Genomic DNA, 14,421 nt, shown 5'->3' with positions numbered 1-14,421 from the left:
TGTTCCTCAGTTCATGGAAACTTCAAGTCTAGAAAACGAAGGAGTCTGGTTAATATCTCTAGAGACCCACAGGGAGTGTCACGCTCCATAAAATGGTTTATGCATTCATATACAGCACATGATCATCGTCCCTTGGCAAGGGGACGCAGGGTAAGCACCTTCCATATGCAGCAGGGAAAACCCCTTCGGCAAGGAAGTCTACCCATTGGCATGCACAAATTATACTAGCTTTAGTTTCAGTATGTCAATAGGAATATTCCCCACGCTTAATAAGAGGCATTGGATTAATGCCGGGTGTTTTCAGCGGGGGAAGGAATGTTCAGATGCTTGGGAAAACAAGGCACCCGGAGGGTGCAGTGGAGGTCACTTACTCATATTGAAAAATCCATTATTTGCATGGCTGCAAATAGAGTCTACATTATGCCTATGGGATATGTGTGTGTGTGTGTGTGTGATAAATACACACATACATTTTAGGTACTTTTACTGCCACTCCTGCTTAATTTATAAAACTGGGAGAGCAACACTTTCTTGCCACGGATGACCAGTTGCTCCTTCAAGTGGTTTTTTTTCCAATCTCTTCCTCCCTTTCAGGGACGAAGTCTTGAGAATGTGGTTGTATCTGGATGTACATCCAAAACTGCTTTGTGTGCCAATTTGGTTGCTCTTTTCATTAATTTTTACACAATTACTCTGAATTGGCAACTAAGATGGACTAAATGATAAGCTGTGGATTTCATGTTCAAGGTAGTCTCATTTTAAAGACTCAGGGAATATGGGAGATCCTCTTTTCTCAGTAAAAGAACATTTTTGAAAACACCTGTTAAGGGATTATGGTCAATTTTCAAAACTGACTTACACATTTTTACATCCAGAAAAATTCATTTCTTTGACCAGCTTCCATGATGCTTCTGATTTCTACCCAGAGCATTATCATTTCTTCAGGTTGTAGCCTCACAGTATGCATCTTCTACAGTCAAGTCGTTAAGAGTCGTGTCTTTGTGGACACTATTGAGTAAACTGGTGAATCTAAATAGTCTATTCACTCAAGGAAATTGCACAGGGCAGGTAAGTTTTGATGGACAGTAGAGAGGTTTCATTTACTCGACCACTCATTTTTTAAAGCACTTATTTTTTTCCTTATTAAACTTGATTTATTAGTTTTCCACTGTGGAGGGTAGATGTCCATAGGAGATGCTAATTGCTAATCTTAAGTCTGATGACGGCAATGGCACCATAGGAGACATCCCGGAGCACAAAGCGTAGAGAAGTCTAAGTGAGAGGAAGGAATGTTGAGATTCATGAAAAGAAAAATCACATTAGTCAGAGACTCAAAGTCAAGTCCCAGCTCAGCCTTTTCCTCTGCTTGATTGTGACCACTGCCTGCATCACTGGGACAGCCAAAGTGGCAGAGCAGACCGTTGAGTGTCTTGAGATAGTTGAGGAGTGTTGCCCGCCCAGGAACACGCACCAGGGCTTTTTGGCCAGTGACTGCCTGTCCTGCAATGGTCCTCTCATAGCCCTTTAGGGTTCTAGGTTACAGATCCTGGACCAGGATCTTAATATTAAAACCAATAAGATGATTCTTTAAAGAAAAATGAGAAAGACCATTAAGGGAAGCACAAAGGTCCTGCACACTGAATTCTTCTCCGAGTCAAAGCCAAGATCCTCACAATGGCCTAAAGATGTTCACGACTTATTCAGCCCAACCTCTGTCGCCGCTCCCAGTGCATCTCTGAACTCGGCTCTCTCTCCACTCTCTACAGAGTAAGCTCTATGAAGACAGGAGGTAGACACCTCCATAGCACCTAAAACAGTGCCTGGCAAAGAATAGGCACTCAGCACATGTTTCTTTAAAGCAATACATGAACAGTTAATGGGTTTAATGGCTCTATTTCATAATCCCCTGGAGCCTCAGATCTCTCATTTATACAGATAGGAGACACACTGCCCATCTTTCAGAGAAGCCAAGAGAATAAAAAAGGATAGTGCACATAGAGGATCCGGCAGAGCATTCTACACAGTTGATACATAATACATTTTTGTTTTGCTTCTTGTCCTCTTCTATTTTTCTAGATGTAATAACAGTAGTTAATACTTATTATATTTTTTACCATGTGCCAGGCTCAATGCTGAGAGCTTTACAATCATTGTCTCTGAATTTTCTCAACCCCATGAGCTAGGAACTTTTATTATTCCCATTTTATAGATGAAGATTAGAAAAGTTAAATTATTGTTTTCCAAGATCACACAGTCAGTAAGCAGTCAAACCAGGATGCAAATAAGGTTTACCTGACACCATGATCCCACATTTTTCCATGATGCTATACTGCAAGTGGAGTAAGGAATACTTAATTGCACTTTTGAGCTTGAATCATAGCATAGACAGATGACTAATGTATTGCTCAGGCTCCAATAGCTGGGGTATAAAGGTGTTGCTTCCCAGTGGACATCATCATTCGTTTACATGTGGGTTTATTTAATCCCAGGAAGGTTTAAATGGCTCAGCTAACTCAGCAAGTGCCTGAACCATCCTCCTAAAACTCCATCCCTGATTCTAAAGCTCTGAAGGTCTTTAAATATACAACATAGATTTGTTATCTCCCCTGATTACTTACTGGCAAAGAGCTATAATATAAAATTACATTTATACATATTATATTGCATATAGCATATTTTCAAATCCTCAAACCAACCCTATTACACAGGCATTATTATCCCAGTTTTACCAACAAGGTCACTGAAGAGATTAGAACAATTCCCTGAAGCCACACAGCTAGTGAGTGGCAAAGCCCTTAAGAAATTATGGAATCTGAATTTCAGCAATTGATTTTCATAGGAGTTAACAGCACTCAAGGACCTAATTCAGTCTAACTCCAATGCCTGCGCTCTTAACCATTATATTAAACTATAAAGTGCTCAGTATATAAATGCAAGGATTTATTATGCCTTTTCTTATACCATTATTTCACATGGAAATTTCTTCTCTGGAATGCCTTCATAAGAACTTTTAAGTTCCCATCTAGAGATTTCCTCTTTATAATCAATTATTTAAGGAAATGAGTTGACAGTTGCTCTCACAAGTATCCAGAAACAAAGGCCAAAAATGACTTTGGCACGACAACCCAAATACTCATCACACGTCTATCCGACCACTTTGGCCGAGTGGAGAAGCCCTTAGCTGTGCGGTAACAGGCAGTTCAGATAAAGCATTTAAATGGGCTGTCTATGACCAAAAGCTGGCAGTCTTCCCAAAGTAATGCGCCAAGGTTTCGACCTCTTCCTGGGCATAGGAGAAGGTTCCAGGCTCCTTCCTCATTGCTGATGTTCTCAGTTGCCAAGGGTGCGTGCCTGGCAGCCGCCAAGTCAACTTCTGGTTGAGATTCGAGGTGGAGACCACTTCTGGGGAGTAAATTAGTCTTCTGGAGAAACAGCATTAATTTTGTTAAGCTGCTCAAAAATAAGTTAGGGGCACTTCAGCATCCCATACGCTGCTTATATGATCAGCTGCATCTTACAGCCAATACCATCGTCCTCTTAAAAAATGTTCCTGACATCGTTGGAAGACTTCTGGCTTCTCCTACACGATAATTTGCTGTTACGATCTCCAGATGAATTACTCAATGCCACTGTTCCCTTTCTCTTCTACATTTGCTGGCATTGCCAGTCCAACTCATTGTTAAGCTTAGTATGACTCCTAAATTCATTCATCAATATCTGTTTCAGTCTTGTAATACATGTCACCTTTAAGGATTGTGTCCACTTGCATAGACACCAGCCTGCTACACACACACACACAAACACACACACACACACACACACACACACACACACACACACACACACACACACAGAGGCTTCTACATTGTGTCTCACACCACAGCCCCACCACCACAGGACAGTATTACTTCTTCAGGATGCATGAACAGCAAGATCAAAGACATGACAAAGTGACATAAGATTGTAGGCCACCAGATTCATGATAGCATCCAAAAGTTTGGCAGGAGGGCATCATTAATATTTGAGAAGATTCCCTGCTTTTTGGCAGAAAATCTGCCCACAGCTTTCCAATTAGCATGCTTTATGGCTGGGGAGAAGCTGGTTTCTCAATTGTAAGTACCTTGTCTGACTGAAATCTTATTCTCCCAGATAAATGACAAAGGAATTTGTACAATTTTATCCAGACTCCAACTCAGCCACAAGATTAATAGGAAAACAGAGCCCTCCCTCAAGTCTTCTTTGAGTTCTTCTGAGCGTTTTCTTCATTATGTCTCCCAAATGCTCTGCTTTGCTAACGGAACATTAAATGGTCTTCTTACCAGGAGGTGTGGGGTGGAAATTTCAACTAAATCTTCTCAGAAGAAAGCTCGAGATGGTGATATTGCATTAGGGAATGGGAGGGAATTACTGACCGTGCCACATCCTTCTTAATTTCTGCTTGCTATGCATTGAAATACAATTAATATAACTTGCTCTGAGAAGAGCTGAGCCTTAACTTATTAAATAAAACCTTGACAATGTCTCTTTAGTTTTATGATTTGTGCCTTCTGGGCAAAACACCTAAACATCAGTAGAAAAGATTTTCTGGGGATATTATATTGTTTGGAAATATTTTGAAGCTTTGTCAGGGGCTCTACAAGGTCCTACTTGGGATGGCTTATGGCTTAAGAATGTGCTTGACTTACTGTTGCTTGAAAGGTGCCTCGAACATCTCCCATTAGAGAGGACTTTGTCTTACTTAATGTGACTTTTCACCATCAATATGTTTTTACTGAAAACCTACGGGCCAACACTCTAGTTATTCTAAATTTGTAACACATTGGTAGAAAACATGTTTTCCCTTGGGATATTTATGGTTTAATTTGAAAATCAGACACAAAGATATATTCTGCATTAACACTATATAAATACTTACAAAAATCTCTTGAGGTGTCCATTATACCAAGTATCCATCTTTCTATGACTAAAAGCCCTAACACATATGTATCATGTCTTGAAATTGAGATGTTACATCTAATAGCTCATCTGATTTTCCAGTTTACTTTGAGTGTAGGTAAAGCATTTGTTATTCACATAAAACATATTAAAAATTCCGAGGAATATAAGGCTTACAATAATTATCATATTATGTTTCTATCAATGTCTTAAAATTAATAAGATTGTTATGATAATACGACTTTTTCCGCATGAGAAAACAAGATGCATAACGGTAACAGTAATCAAGCCAAAATTTCTTTGACAGTCATTATGTCAAACTAAGGTTTTTTTCTAGATGGTTGCGAGCCATTCGACTATAAATACCTCAGGACCAGGACTAGTTAGGCTCTCTCTCCAGGCATAAAATTTAAGGAGGCTCCAAAATGTGGTAATCAATATAAATAACATTTGAAGATGATATTTAAGAAATCAAAATTACAATATAGCCAGTATGGAAAACAGTATAGGGTTTCCTCACAAAACTAAAAATTGAATTTTGATCCAGCAATCCCACTTCTGGGTATAGACCCAAGGGAAATGAAAACAGGGTCTGAGAGATATCTGCCCTCCCCATCTACTGCAACATAAACATGACGGCCAAGATATGGAAGCACTCTAAGTGTCTGTCCACAGATGAACGTATAAAGAGGATGTAATACACACACACACACACACACACGTGCGTGCAGTGGAACGTTATTCAGCCACGAGAAACAAAGATATCCTGCCATTTGCAGCAATGTGGCTGTACCTTAAGGACATTATGCTAAGCCAAATAATTCAGGCACAAATACTGTGTGCTCTCAGTTATACGTAGAATCTAAAAGAGCTGAACTTGTAGAAACGGAGACTGGAATGGTGGTTACTGTGGGCTGTGGAACGGGGAGCTGGGAGATGGTGGTCAAGGAGTACAAGCTTTCAGTTTTAAAGTGAGTAAGTTCTGGGGATCTAATGTACAGCATGGTGACTATAGCTCATATAGCTGTAGAAGAGTCTTGAAAGATGATAAGAAAGTAGATTTTGAATGTTCTCAGCGCCTGAAAGAAATGGTAGTGTGGGACCTGATGGAGACATTAGCTAATGCTAGTGGTAAACACTCTGCAATATGTAACTATATCAGCTCAACCTGCGTACACTTGGAACTCAATATATACGTCAATTATATCTCAGTAAAGCTGGAAGATGTATTCACAGAGCAAAAAAAATCAAAAGTAATGCAAAAAATACATGATGAACAAAATATCAAAATTTTAAATAGACAGAAATAGCATTACAGATTTTTCCTTGACTCTTGGATTACTTAATAGATCGATGGCAATTACTGGCTGATGTTATTTGCGATAATATTATTTTTGGCCTGGTGTTACACTAATTTTTAAGTGTGAACTCACTTTAATATGTGATTGTTTCTTTCTGCCTGGATGGCAAGGTACTAGAAGTCAGCAACTCTGAGTGTATTCATCCACTGTGATCGATTATTGATCATTGAAGACTATTTAGTTCTAATATTTAAAACTACATTTGAATGAAGAAAAGAACATCCCTCTTTCTGAGGCTGTTTATTGAAATGAGAAAGTCATGGAGGTAGCAAGGTTCAGGGGAAAGTGCTCTGGTTTGTTCATTAGTTCTACCTTAAGTTACTTAACTTATCTGGCTCTCCATTTCCTCACCTTTAGAACACAAGCATTTGAATATTTACCTTGCTGGTGACTCTGAGTATTAAATGAGATAACCAATGGGAAATGCTCAACCAATTGCAGACATGGAGGAATTTTCTTTCCTTACTATGTAGCATCCTCCCCATCGCATCCCTGGATCATTGAAACTTACATATCCAAGATTCCAACCAATAGGTGATCATTCTTGTCTACAGAGCATCTTTGCAATGTGTGAACTCAAGTACTAGCCCTGCCTCCCCACCTTTCCCAACCCTGGACCACGTCCCTTCCCTGGCTGTCTAACCTGGGGCATACACCAGATGGCAGTGTCCCATTGAGGACAGGATCCTTCTGGCCTTTCAGCTCACTGACCAAATGACCAGTTGCTTTGCCATATCTCTATGTGTGTTACAGGTCAATAGCATTAGCCTTGGAGTCTGGTTGATGTTCAATGTAAAAATAAACACTGGAAAATCTCTGTACACATTCTATTCCCTTTCAACTGCAAAGCATTTTATTTCCAAGGTCAATTGGAAGAGGTACATATGTGATGCTGAAGTAAACATACACTTCATATAGATTTTTGTCAATGTTTGCACTTCACTGCACTTTAATCAGTAATAACAACCCCTTACAATATATCTAACACACACTTCGAGGCACCAGGGCTACAGATGTGAGTGACGCATGTCTGCTACCTTTGAGTAGCTCACTGTTCACTAGGAGAGAAAGAGTTTTACGCAACTAATGACAGTGCAATGAGATCATTGTTATGCTATTTAACCCAGATGGCTTCACAATTTTTTATCTTACGTGTATCTGTCTTGGAATTAATCATTTCATGGCTTTTACTAAGTTCACTTGCCTTCAGCTAAGAGCTCTCAAATCCTCACGGATGCCTGGTAGTCTCCATTTAAAAATACTATGAACGTTTCTATCTCGCTACAATTCATCATGCATATGATTTGGGAGGCTTTTTTCACAGCCACCTTTCAATATGAGGAAAGAATGTACCCCATCACTTCTACTACCTCTATTAATTTATCCTACAAACACTTGCTACAGGGTTCCAGGTGCTACCCCTGGGGAAATAGAAACACGAATCAACTATATAGTTCTTGGCCCTGAAGGCTGTGAGTCTAATAAAGGGTTAATAATTGGTAAGAATTTGAGATTCTGGCAGGGAAATTTGGAGTATCCTGTGAATGTGTGTGTGTGTGTGTGTGTGTGTGTGTGTGTGTCTGCACACATGCAGTTTTCAGCTTACTTTTGGTGAGATTCATGAACTCACAGCTCAGTCATTTACCCAAGGTGGGAGGTGTGCGCTTGTGAGTGTGTGTACGTGTGTGTTGTCCCTTGATTTGTGACTGTGGTGTCTGAGATGAAAGGCCATCTCCCTGTGTAGTACTCAAGACACATGCACCTTCTAGAATTATGAAACTGAAAAATTATGACTGGAGTCAGTTTCTTCTGGTCGCATTCCATTCCCTCATTTCCCCTCTCCACTCCCTTCCTGTCTCTGTCCTGAGCCAGCTGCCTCTGACCCGGAGCAGTCATACACCCTCCTGTGACCTCTAAGGACTCACAGGAATCTGATTTTCCTACAGACCCGCCAGCTGGGGCCTCGGGAATCCGATCCCCTCTTGGATTATTCACAGGATCGGATCGGCACTGGCATTTCAGAGTAGGCGCCACACAGATCCCGGCCTCACTTGTGCCCCGTGTGCGCAAGGACACCCACACCCGGGGGTTTCAGAGACCAGCTCTGCCCCTGCGGAGGCTTGCTGTTCCCGGGAATTTTGTTTCCAGTACCCATGGAAGCTAAGCCAGGAAGCAGTTCATTGGGTTGCTTGACCAAGTGGAACCCAAAGATGCCTGTAAGAGCTGTGAATGGCCAACAGATCAAAGCTCAAATTCAGCTGGATAATTATCTGCGATTTAGGTGAAAAGGGTGTGTGCTGATATCACTCTATCCCCTCTGTACAAGAGGGAAGGCACAAAATAGTCCCTGAATTTCTGACTACCTGTCCCTTCCAATGACTCACAAGATCTGAGATGGAGCCTGGGAATTTGTATTTTTTTTAAAAAAAGTCAACAGGTTTGTCTTATGCAGCCTAACCAGATGGAAGCCCTTGCTTAAAGTTTCCTCCTAACATAATACACTTTGATTCTATTATTCCCGGAATACAAAGAGGTAAGGGTATGACGCCAGGTCAGCTACGAAGACGGGAGCAAGGTGAAGATTAGAACTTGAGTCTCCTAACGCCTGGTCCACCGCCCCCGCTCTGCGCGCTGTGCACAGCACAGGAGCCCAGCACTCTGTTCACCTGAGGGAGGATGACTGGACTATTCCGGAAAAGGGCAGATGGGTGCTTACAAAGCTTCCACGGGGTTCCCAAAATAAACACGCCATTGTTTAAAGCTGTCAGAAGCAAAGCAAAAGAAAAGAGTCGTGACCTCTGGAAATGAGATGATAATGCAATACAAATTTTGAAAAAAGAAGGGTGATCTTAAAGAATGAAGAGGGGGTTAGGCCTTTGGTTGAATTAGGTTGTGAGGAATCGTGAGAAGCAGGTATGTTCAGTCTGGAAAGCCAGCCACGGGACCTGAGCCGTTGGCCAAATGGAGCGGGCTCCGGGGAAGGAGGACGGCCCCCAGGGAGGGAAGGGGGAGACGGGGGCGTGGGTAGGACTGTGCAGGTGTCCAGAAGACAGCAGTGGAGTCCAGCACGATCCGTCCAGATCCCCCCTGCTCCCACCTTGAAAAGTATACTTCCAGGTCACTTTCGAGATGACATAAGGCCAGAGAGAGTAATTATAACAACTATGAATTATCGCGCACATGCGCTCTATCAGGCAGGAGGCTCCTGCCAGCACCTTCCTTTTGCAGAAGCAGAAATGATTTACTATGAAGACCCGGAAGCCCGCACTCCAGGCCCTCACTGTCCCAGGTTCCATCCGTGGTCCTGGGAGAGGCCCTATACATACGTTCTTATGGTCGCAGGATAATTTTCTAAAATTTACAAAGTAGAAATTTTTTTTTTAATTTCTATTCATATAGAATTAAGCTCTGGGGCCCACAAAATCTGTGCCCGCTTTGGTGAGGTAGGTATTGGTGGTGGTTCTGATGCTGATGCTACATTGTAGACAGATGGCACTCTCTCTGAGCCTCACTCTTCTCATCTGTAAAATGGACTTCTCTGCCCCATCCAACTTTAGAGAGGAACTCAGAGAATCAAATTACTTCACAGTGATGGGGAATTCTGAGAGGCAAGCACAAGTCACTGTTCTATTTAAAGATTCTGGAAACTGTCCAAATCTACAGAAAGAAATATTTAGTCTCAAATATAAAATAATATTCTTCTCTGGAGTTATGCATACATATGTAAAGACCCACTCAGCTGTGCACTTGGACAGGTCTGGGTCTAGCTCTGGTATAGAACACTTACTGACACAAAGGTCTTTAATACTCATTTACCTAGAAGTAACCAGATCCCTGGTTCTCCCCACAAATAGTAAACTTTCCCCACATCAAAGATGACCAACCTCCCTGTGGACCAGGGATGCCCACACAGAGGAAAATTAGAAGTAAAATAGTCTGTTTCATTTGCATTGCACAAATTGCTTATGGTCCAGGACCAGAAGGAAGTCGCTGCACATAAAGCCACTGTCAGATCACCAAAGCCCTTTTCACACATGTGGCAAGGGTAATGCTGATGTCCCAGCCTCACGCAGCAGAGGGAACGTCATTTGGCCTCCTTCAATGTTGTGCTTTGAAGATGCAGGAACACTTTAAAGGAAATGTCTTCTCCCAGTGTGAGCCTCCTCAGTGTACAGCTGTTTCAATCTGCCCGGGTCCCTGTGGAGTCCTTTATCCTGCCTATAGAATGTTCATCCTTGGAGGAAAGATTTCATTGCATAACTGATAAATTCTCATTTTCCCTTGGCTCCTAGTTTCTCTTTTAGAAATGCCTGCAGGTCAACCCCAATGGAACACCAAGCACATCTGTGCTGAGATAAAGGAGAAAGGAGGACACAAAGAAACCAGGAATAAATAAGAAATAAAGCATAAAACACAAGCTACACTGAGTTGCTATAATGCAGCAGAGACTTCATGCATTATCATCTCATTTAATCCTCACTAGCAGAGTGAGAGGAAGACACGGGTTTTGAAGAAGAGAAATTGGAGTCTCGGGGGTGGGGAGTAACTTTCCAAAGGTCAACAATGAATGAGAAAGGAAGCCAATATTAGACCCTGGTTTTTTGAATTCAAAGCCTGTGCACCATCTCCTCGACTCTGCCACCTCTTTTGGGGGGCAGGGTGGGGAGGTAATTAGGTTGGTTGGTTGATTGATTGATTAATGATTAATGGAGATACTGGGGATTGAACCCAGGACCTCTTGCATGCTAAGCATATGCTCTACCTCTAAGCTATACCCTCCCTCTCTGCCACCTCTCTTAAAGAAAAGAAAGAAAGAGGGAGAATGGTATTTTTTTTACCCTGAAAATTACAAATTGGATTCTACCAAGTGGAAAGCAATGCAGTCAGATTCCATGGTCATTTCCTTGTTTTTAATTTCATATAATCACAATGGTTGCATGTTTTAACCCCCTGAAGGGCCACAGTATATATTGCTGGTTCCATGCCAATCTCTAGAGCCCAGACACCATCTCATGCAAGCAAGTGACTCAGAGGCTTTGAAAAGTGCCTTGACAACCCCTTTATGGAGACTGTCAGTCAAAGTTTAATATTAAGAAATCCTTCCCTAATAAATGCTGGAGACAATGTGGAGGTGTAGAGAAAAAGGAACCCTCCTACACTGTTGATGGGAATGTAGTTTGGTGCAGCCACTATGAAGATTCCTTAAAAAACTAAAAGTAGACTTACCATATGATCCAGCAATCCCACTCCTGGGCATACATCCAGAGGAAACTCTAAACTGAAAAGAGAAGACACTAATGAATTTATCTACAAAACAGAAACAGACTCACAGACATAGTAAACAAATTTATGGTTACCAGGGAAAAAAGGGGTGGGAAGGGAAAAATTGGGAGTTTGAGATTTGCAGATATTAACTATATATATATTAACTAAATAAAACATTTCTTCTGTATAGCACAGGGAACTATATTCAGTATCTTCTAGTAACCTATAATGAAAAAATATGAAAATGAATATATATATGCATATGTATGACTGAAACATTGTGCTGTACACCCAAAATTGACACATTATAACAGGCTATACTTCAATTAAAAATATATATATATGCGTCCCAATGTTCACAGCAGTAATATTTACAATAAACAAGATATGGATTCAATCTAAATGTCCATTGACAGATAATCGGATAAAGAATTTGTGAGATAGATAGATAGATAGATACACACACACACACACACACACACACACACACACACACACACACACTGGAATACTATTCAGCCATAAAAAAGAATAAAATAATGCCATTTGAAGCAACACAGATGGACCTAGAGATTGTCATACTAAGTGGAATAAACCAGAAACAGACAGAAAAATACCATATGATATCACTTATATGTGAAATCTAAAAATGACCCAAATGAACCTATTTACAAAACAGAAACAGACTCACAGACATAGAAAACAAACAAGGTTACCAGGGGGAAAGGGAAGGGAGGGGGATAAATTAGGAGTTTGAGTTTTGCAAATACTAACAACTATATATAAAATAGATAAACAGCCAGTTCTTGCTGTATAGCACAGGGAACTATATTCAATATCTTGTAATGGCCTATAATGAAAAATAATGTGAAAGAGAATATACATATGTATATATGTATAACTGAATCACTATGCTGTACACCAGAAATGAACACAACATTGTAAATTGACTATACTTCGATAAAAAATATGAAAGAAAGGAAGAAGTCCTTCCCCAAATGAAGATGCCCTCGGCTGCAACAGAACAGCAGTATTGCCACTTTGGCCTCCACACAGAGCTTTTTTGTGTGTGGTCCCAGGGCCCCCTTGTCAGTAACGAAAGGGCCACGTGTGTGGTACTAGGAAGGATCTAGATGGTAGCCAAGCATGCCAGCTGCACTGGGATGTTTTGAGTAGTTGGGGGTTATGAGCAATAATCTCAAAGAGGATAGTTATTTTCTCCAAAGTGGGCCATCGTGAGTCCACCCTGGTGCAGGGGGCTGTGCCAGAGCACTCGCCTCCCTTTGAATTGTGTGGTTTGGGGGAATGCTAAGTGAAGAGGTCATGGTTACCTATTCAACATTGAATTTTTTCCCTCTGCTTTTATTCACCCATCTATTCACGTGATAAATATTTACTGAGCAACTACTACCATCCATGCACTACATGGAACACAGGAAATAGAGAAGAATAAAGCATAATCTGTGCTCTCTGTATCTTATAGTTCAGATAGGGAGGTATGCATGTAAACAAATGGGAGTGATAAAGTGTTTTGTGCATGTCAGCAGAATTATATTTAGGGCTTAAAGGAGAGTGTGCTCAGTAGGATCCAGGGAGGAGAAAGAGAGGAGTGTTCAGAAAAAGCGTAGAGAGGAGACCGTCCTTGCAAGACAGTATTTTTAGCAGGAAGAATAAAGGCTGTCAAATCAGATCAACATGAAATTAAATCCCAGTTCTGCTAACACTGTGCTCTGTGACCATGGCCTTGATTTTTATCTTTCCGAGCTGCATCCCTGAAGTGAGGATGACACACCTGGACCCACCTCAGAGTGTTGTGAACATCGAATTAAGGTTCATGCGAGACCATTCCAAGTGAGATTTTTAGAACTGGATATGATTTGGTAATTTTCCAAGGAGAGAAGTTCTCTGGGTCAGATGGGTGATTTTCCCAGTCGTGCTGTCTGAACTTTGGTATGTGAATGTGTCCTTTTACCCATCTAAGGTGTGCCAAGAGCACAGACCCTTGACCTTAAAGATTGGAACTGTGAGCTGACAAAGGAAAGACCTCAGCAACACCCAGGCACACGTGGTAGCTGGCCGTGCCCGTTGTCCCCTGGAGGAATGATGACGTGGTTTACAACAAAAGAGTGTGTCAGCCTTTACCACGTGCTGTCCCTCAGGAACAGTGAGAGTGTCAGATATTCATATCCATCTCTGGAGGCCTGACAGAAGGCAAACAGATATGACTTATCCTGCAATCTTTGTCTTTTCGGATTAGTCAACTTTCTGTTATATTTGGGAAGCAGAGGCAGCTCAACAGACAGTTCAACTACTCAATGAAATAAAACAGTGATTATTATCGCTGCGTCCATCAGGGGTCTACCATGTAGGCAACAAACGCTGACTCTGGTTTAAGAATACTGGTTTATTGAATGGTATTGGGTTCTCCACAGAATCACTCAGCAGGCTGGGGAATTAGAATAAATGCTAATCTTCTGGGAATTCAATTGATGAGAAAAGGAAGCAAACTGCTAGAGCCGTCATAGAACACTGGGTACCACTGTCCTCTTAGAACTTGCCGTTTCCAAGGAACTTGAATTTCCTGCAGGTGCCTCTAACACCAAGGCCTCCTCTTTGCCAGGAACTCAACAGATCGCCATTGCTACTGCCACCACTGTTAGAGATGAATGGAATTCGCCATCCCTTCCTTCCTGCGTCACTAGGTCCTTCAGGCCTTCTATCGGTAGAGTTACTCACTGGCTATAAGAGAAAGTGGGTGAGTTTGGTCTTTTATTTTGAGAAAGTAGAATCTACAATAAAAGGAATTTCCTAACTTAGAAAGAATATGGCAAAGATGCCATTAGACCACAAACAGGACAAG

The sequence above is a fragment of the Camelus dromedarius genome, chromosome 1 (genome assembly GCF_036321535.1).
Source record: "Camelus dromedarius isolate mCamDro1 chromosome 1, mCamDro1.pat, whole genome shotgun sequence".
In the NCBI taxonomy this organism is placed as follows: Eukaryota; Metazoa; Chordata; class Mammalia; order Artiodactyla; family Camelidae; genus Camelus; species Camelus dromedarius.
Note: the sequence above shows the minus strand (reverse complement) of the source record.